This window comes from Amaranthus tricolor, chromosome 3, assembly GCF_026212465.1.
Source record: "Amaranthus tricolor cultivar Red isolate AtriRed21 chromosome 3, ASM2621246v1, whole genome shotgun sequence".
Lineage (NCBI taxonomy): Eukaryota > Viridiplantae > Streptophyta > Magnoliopsida > Caryophyllales > Amaranthaceae > Amaranthus > Amaranthus tricolor.
This window is the reverse complement of record NC_080049.1, coordinates 20,727,262-20,734,296: the sequence shown is the minus strand read 5'-3', so window position 1 is coordinate 20,734,296 and position 7,035 is coordinate 20,727,262. Positions and strand designations below refer to the sequence as shown.

The window sequence follows — 7,035 nt, the reverse complement described above, 5'->3', positions numbered from 1 at the left end:
TCTTGGTTTATTTGGATCAAACTCTAACAGAAAATATAGTTGACTGAGATCTTTCTTTATTCTTTTTAATTTAAATTTTAATAAAATCAACATTTATAATTTTTAATTAAACAAAATTTGACATATTCATGATTTGAATATGTGTATTGGCAAACTTGCAAAAATAAAATGGGACAACAATAATGTTAAGTATAAGAGCATTGATATCAAGCCCAGAAGTACCTGATCCAACTCATGACATGGCAACAACAAGCATCAACTACTAAACAACTAGGAAACAATCATGCTTCAGCAGTAGCATCTCAGAAGAAGCATCTCAGTGCATAGCCTTTCTCATTGTTGATTAGTTTATAGGTTGTTAGCTTAGTCACGTGGGATATGCATAAGGATATGTATAGGTTGTTATAAAGTAGTTTGTTGTATGGTTACTGTAATAGAAAGTTACTTACATCAGTAACTAATCTTTAGTCCCCTCATTCTATGTATTATATGTAGGTGATTCCTCCCTAATGTAAATGTATGAATATGATAATAAAATTTTAATTTTCTCACTCTCTGATCTTTAAACACCTTTCTTGCTCTCTTGAGGATGAAAACTAACATGATATAAGAGTTGTGAATGTACTTTCAAGAATCATCAGCATTCTGTGTTCTTCCTTGAACAAAGAACCAATAGCCACCTCTTGTGAACAATCTGTATCTTTTGTTCATTTTTTTATCTTTCTAATCTATAAACCCAAATCAAGAAAACTAGAAGCAACGAAACATGGTTAATGCAAATTAAAATGAATCCACACATTTAGATCCCACCATGAACCCTGTATCTATATACTTGTTGTATCCATCAGACAACAACCAAAAGCTTGTAGATATTATTTTCTTTGGAAGGGGCTTTGCAAACTGGAAAAGAGTCATGATAATTGCTCTCTCAGAAAGAAGTAAACTAGGATTTGTAGATGGAAGCCTTGCCAGACCAATAAGCAACTCCTTTGCAAAGGCATAGGATAAAGTGGATAATGTGGTGATGGGGTGGATCATAGCAGTCCTAGAAGAATTAAGTTTATTAGAGAAACTTAAACCTATCACACTCCAATATGACAACCAATCTGCTATATACATAGCAAAGAATCCTGTTTTTCATGAGAGAACCAAGCATATGGACGTAGACTACCATTTTACCAGATATAAGGTTGTAGAAGGCATCATCCAACTCTCTAATCTACCTACTAAACACCAATAAGCTAACATCCTCACCAAGATTCTACCTTCTACACATTTTAAGACTCTTCTAAGCAAACTAGGAATGGTTTACCCCTATCCTGGTTTGAGGGAGGATGTTAAGTATAAGAGCATTGATATCAAGCCCAAAAGTACCCGATCCAGCTCATGACATGGCAACAGCAAGCAGCAACTACTAAACAACTAGAAAACAATCATACTTTAGTGGAAGCATCTCAGTGCATAGCCTTTTTCACAGCTGATTAGTTATAGGTTGTTAGCTTAGTCACGTGGGATATGCATAAGGATATGTATAGATTGTTATAAAGTAATTTGTTGTATGGTTAGCGTAACAGAAAGTTAATTACATCAATAACTAATCTTAAGTCCTTTTATTCTATGTATTATATATAGGTGATTCCTTCCTCTTGTAAATATATGAATGCAATAATAAAATTTTAGTTTTCTCATTCTCTGATCTTCAAACACTTTTCTTGCTCTCTTGAGGATGAAAACTAACAAATAATAAATGATAATGAATTAGAGAGAGTATAATATTACTTCTATATATTTTCCATAAGAGTAGTTTGCGAATTAACATCCTTCAAGTTTAGGGCTTTTGTGAATTGCAGCCTTAAATATATATATATATATATATATATATATATATATATATATATATATATATATATATATATATATATATATATATATATATATATATATATATATATATATATATATATATATATATATATATTTATTTATTTATTTATTTATTTATTTACTTTTTTTACGAATAACTGCCATCAAAGTATCAAAGTCTACAACATTCAGGCAAAGTGACCGTTGACCAACCTAAATGAACGTTGACTATTACTAATCATCTTTGACTTTTGTTGACCATCCCTAATCGCCTTTCCTAATTACTAATAGTACCCTTGTGTTTTAGTACTTTAACGTCGTTTTTACCCATCATAACGATATTTTTTCAAAAAAAAGACATTGCGACTACCTTATGGGGTAATTCTTTTGTAAATCCGGTCGAAACAAGTAGTTTTTCGCCTATTTTCCCGACACGTAAATCGAAAAAGATATTTTAACGTCGTTTATACCCATCATAACGATATTTGTTTGAAACGACGTTAAATATCGTTTTCGGTCTATGTGTCGGAAAATAGGCAAATAGTACTTGTTTCGATTTGATTTTCAAAATAGTTACTCCATATGGATAATCTCGACGTCCATTTTTTAAAAAATATCTTTATACTGGGAAACACGACGTTAAATATCTTTTTCTGTCTACATGCCAGAAAATAGGCGAATGTGTACTTGTTTCGACCGAATTTTCGAAAGAGTTACCCCATAAGGTTAATAGAGATGTATGTTTTTTTGAAAAAAGATATTTTTATGATGGGTAAAAACGACTTTAAACATCTTTTCGGTCTACGTGTCGGAAAATAGGCGAAAAAGTACTTGTTTCGATCGGATTTTCGAAAGAATTACCCCATAAGGATAATTACAACGTTAAAGTACTAAAAAACTAGTGCACTACTGGTAATTAGGAAAGTCAAAGGTGATTAAGGACGATTAACGAAAGTCAAAGGTGATTAGAGACGATTAACAAAAGTCAAAGGTGATTGCTATCGGTAATTGGGAAAGTCAAAGGTGACTAAGGACGATTAACGAAAGTCAAAGGTGATTAGAGACGATTAAGAAAAGTCAAAGTTGATTACTACTGGTAATTAAGAAAGTCAAAGGTGACTAAGGACGATTAACGAAAGTCAAAGATGATTAGAGACGATTAACAAAAGTCAAACGTGATTAATAATGGTTAACGGTTATTTAGGCTAGTGAAATGTCATTTGTGCTAGTGAACGGGTCACTTGGCCTAAATAGTGTATACTTTGCTATTATGGCGCTTATTTCTTAAAAACGAACTTTAAGGACGGCAATTTGCTGAAACATAATGTCATTGCCTCATTGGCAAATTGCTCTTTCCAATATTAATTGCAATTCCAGTTCCGACATTTTACATCATCATCAAGCACTCATTAATCTCAATATCCTTGATCAACCATCCATTAATCATGATGAAACCTGTTTTCTGCCATTTCTACGAAAGATCGAATATGCATTTGTCTTTTATTTCGAAGGATTGAAAGAGAATTCAACGAATTGTTTCGGTTGTTACTCATCTAACAATTTTCCGGGTGCAGCACTTGACAATCGAGATCTTCCCTAATATTCTATGTTAATGTAATGTTTTTCCTCTCTTGCATTTACCTTGTTCTTCTCAACTTATTTTTGTTCATTTTAAATCAATCATTCCTATTTAGAGTTGCATATCTCTACCGTAATTAGAGTTGCATCTCAAGAAATTTTTGTCCCCATTTATAATTACAATGTCTTTTCTTGCAAATTGCCGTTATCTGTCCTTTTTAAGTGAAATAAAGAGGTTTCATTTGGAGATTTCGAAAATGATACTGCTTGTGTATTCTCAAATCTTAATATACTGAATTTTGATGATGGCAGGGATATATATCCGAAGTTGATGCATTAATTGCGCTTCTATGGGTGAAAAGCATTGGAGCAATCATGTAGCATTGAGGTAGTTGATTTCTATGCATAACTTGATGCTGTCACCTATGTGACAAATTTGAAGTATGTTATGTTGTAAATTGCACTTTACTACTTCCTCTTGTTTTTATTAGTTGCTTAGTTGCTACAGACAGTGATATTTCTCCTCACAAGATGTCACTATCTGCAGCAATTAATAAAACCAGAGGATGTATGTGTTTACTTTGTTGTGGTCCAATTAAATATGGGGTGGTTGTTAAGTGATTTTTTATTTGACTTTTGACTTGTCCGGTCTAAAGGGAAAAAAAAGAGTTTGTAAAAAGTTAGCTTGAACCAAAATCAAAAACTGCTGTGGTAGTTTTTCATTGACTATTGTCTTGTTAGCCACGGTCAATAACAAATTTTACCAAACATCCTTTAAATTGGTGACATGTTCAGCTAGCTTAAAAGCCAATAAAAATAAATAAAACTCTTGGCTGGTTAAACAAACTAACTAAAACATCTAGGGGCCAACAGCCATTTGACAAACACCCTTATTATCTTTGTGTGCACCAAACTGTCATGTTGATTTGTTTTGATTGACCCCATTTTGTTGGGGTTGAGGCTTTCGCACTATTGTTAAGTGTTATCTTTGTGTTTTATGGATAGCATGTATGTTTTTGTTCTTTCTTTAGAATTTCATGATCTATATGCTTGATCTTAGGTTTAGACTTATACTACATGGGTGTTAGCCATCATTTCAGTTGAGTTCCTCTTATTTGTATCTGGTTGAAGGGTTTGATAGAGCCTTATCTTTGGGTGCTAAGAGAAACATTTAAAGTAGCATATTGGTACTAACGAAATTACATTAACGAGAAGGAACCAGAAAGAAGTTGGAGTACAGGAGCAATTTTACATTTCTTTGACAATCTTTTCTAATTACAACTAATGATGTTTAAGACTCCTAACCGAAAGCAAAACAGAATTAAAATCCATTAATTGAATATTTAACAAATTTTGACCAAAATAAACAAACTAACCAACTCTATGTGAACTAATTGCAGATATGTGATCTTTCACCTCCCAAATTTGTGTCCATCTTTTTTTTCTGTCTTATTTTTTATTAACCTTTCAATTGCTTTATCTTGAGTGTTATATCCATAATAATCAACTTACATGCATATTTTGTCAATGGGATAACAATGTGATTCGGAATCAGCATGGCTATAGGTGATATTTGACTTTGTAGATTCACAATTTGTTGTGCAAAATTTGAAGCATTACAGATGAATGTTTGACAAGTCCCATATGCAGTTCCAACAATACTGACCTTAGAAGAGAGGACGTTAAATTAGTAAATCATGTCAAAATGAACATGTTCCAGAAGTATTCAAACAGAAACATAGCATAATAATAGTAGTAGTAGCTGCAATAGCAACAGTAATTGCAGCATATATGTATTATTAAAGGCTTGAAGTATAAGTTGTTTCTTTTTCCTTTATTTGCAAACCAGGGGGACTTCCAAGCTTGCAAATTATGATTACTAATTTGTGAAAATATTTCTCATTTGAAAATACCAATGTTAACTCATTAAAAAAGATCTTTTTTTTGAATCATTTTAGAAAGTTTCAATATGTTGTATTAATAAATAAACAAATGAAATTTGATTATATTTTATTATATTGTTGGAATTAAGACTCTAGCATTGTTGTTGATACTTAACCAAATTTCTAGTCATTAGAGTGGACAAAGCTATAATTTATTAATTTAAGATAATTATAAATATGAAAAATAGTGGCCAACTAAAAGTAAAAGTCAATTGTAAAGTTGGACGGGGCTTATTGTTTGAAATCAAGGAGAAGAAAGTAATAATTAAGGCATATGAATTAAGATCCACAGGTCATTCAGCGAGGAAAAGTGAGTGCTGAGGAAGTGAGTACAGGATATAATGCAGTTTTTTTTTTTTTTTTTATTTTTTTTATTTTTAATTTTTATTTTTAGTATAGTGTGTGATATAATTGTGAATTGGGAATAACCTCTTTTGCTATTTGTCAAGGTTGGGTATACCGTAACTCAAGACCTCGCCTAAAAGGAAGCCATTTGGCATTAAGATAATAACATCTTGCGGTGTGATATAATTGAAGAGATTAGGATTCATTCCTTATTTGATGGATAAGGCTTTGTAAGCAATCTGCACTGATTTGCACATCATGACATTCACTCCTATTTTTTATTTGTGAAATCTATCCTCTATTAATGATCTGTTAGCAATTGCATTCACATCTGACTTTTGACGCGGGATTACAGCAATCAGGGATGAGGGGTGCATGGTATAGTACATTTGAAATGTTTGAGAAATGTGCAAATAGGTCCAAATTCTTGATTTATGTTGAGAGGCAGATGCTGAGATAATATCATATAACTAGTGGGTATTATGGTATTATAATCTGACCCTGCGTCAATGATTATGCAAGGAAAGCTCATCTTTGTCATTTACCGCTATCTATGGATACATTCTCTTTCCTTATTATTTATGACATTGCTTTACTTCCAGACCAGGTACAACTAACTATACATACTGCAATAAAGTTGCATAATAATTTGGAAGTTTGTATTTCCATGCACAACCATAAGGCACCTGTTGATCCTAGTGGGATTAAATAAAAATAGGTTTTGGATCAAGTGGTTATAGGATCTTTAATTCATAGATTCTGTTTGTAAATATAAAACTTAGAAGCGAGCAACGTATAGGATGCTTCAATGAGATTCTTTACAGTTTCCCAATAATTGAATATTCTTTCAGCCCTTAATATTTTAGTATTGAATTAAGATTGCGTTTCTATGAATGGTACTGATCTACATACCGTCTTTTTCCATTCTTGTCATTGAAAGAGTTCGGCAAGCTTGTCACCGGTTCGGATCTTTCCATATAAGGCTAAGTCCTAATATACACAGTTCTTCAGTTAGCCTGCTCATAGTATATCATGTATTCTGTGAATTGACATGGCTGTACGCATCATGAAGTAGGTGAATCTCATGTTGAGTATGTGCCATAGGTCATTGCATAGCACAACCGCTCCCTGACAAAGCACTTGATGCATTTGATTTTTTTTTTCTGCTAGACTTCCAATGAGAAATTAAAGCTGATGTCAAATGTTGCTCTTTAACCAGTGAGGTATTGTACAAACCTAAAGGATGGTGCAAATAAAATTTGTTTTGGAGTTTGTTCCTTTAACATTATACAAATCCCTTAAAAGA

General features: G+C 32.3%; 1 pseudogene; it reads left to right on the top strand.

Annotated features, from left to right (window-relative positions):
* The first annotated feature begins 3,169 nt into the window (after positions 1–3,169).
* Positions 3,170–7,035, top strand: part of LOC130808444 (flavanone 3-dioxygenase 3-like) — a 20,763-nt pseudogene continuing 16,897 nt past the window's right edge.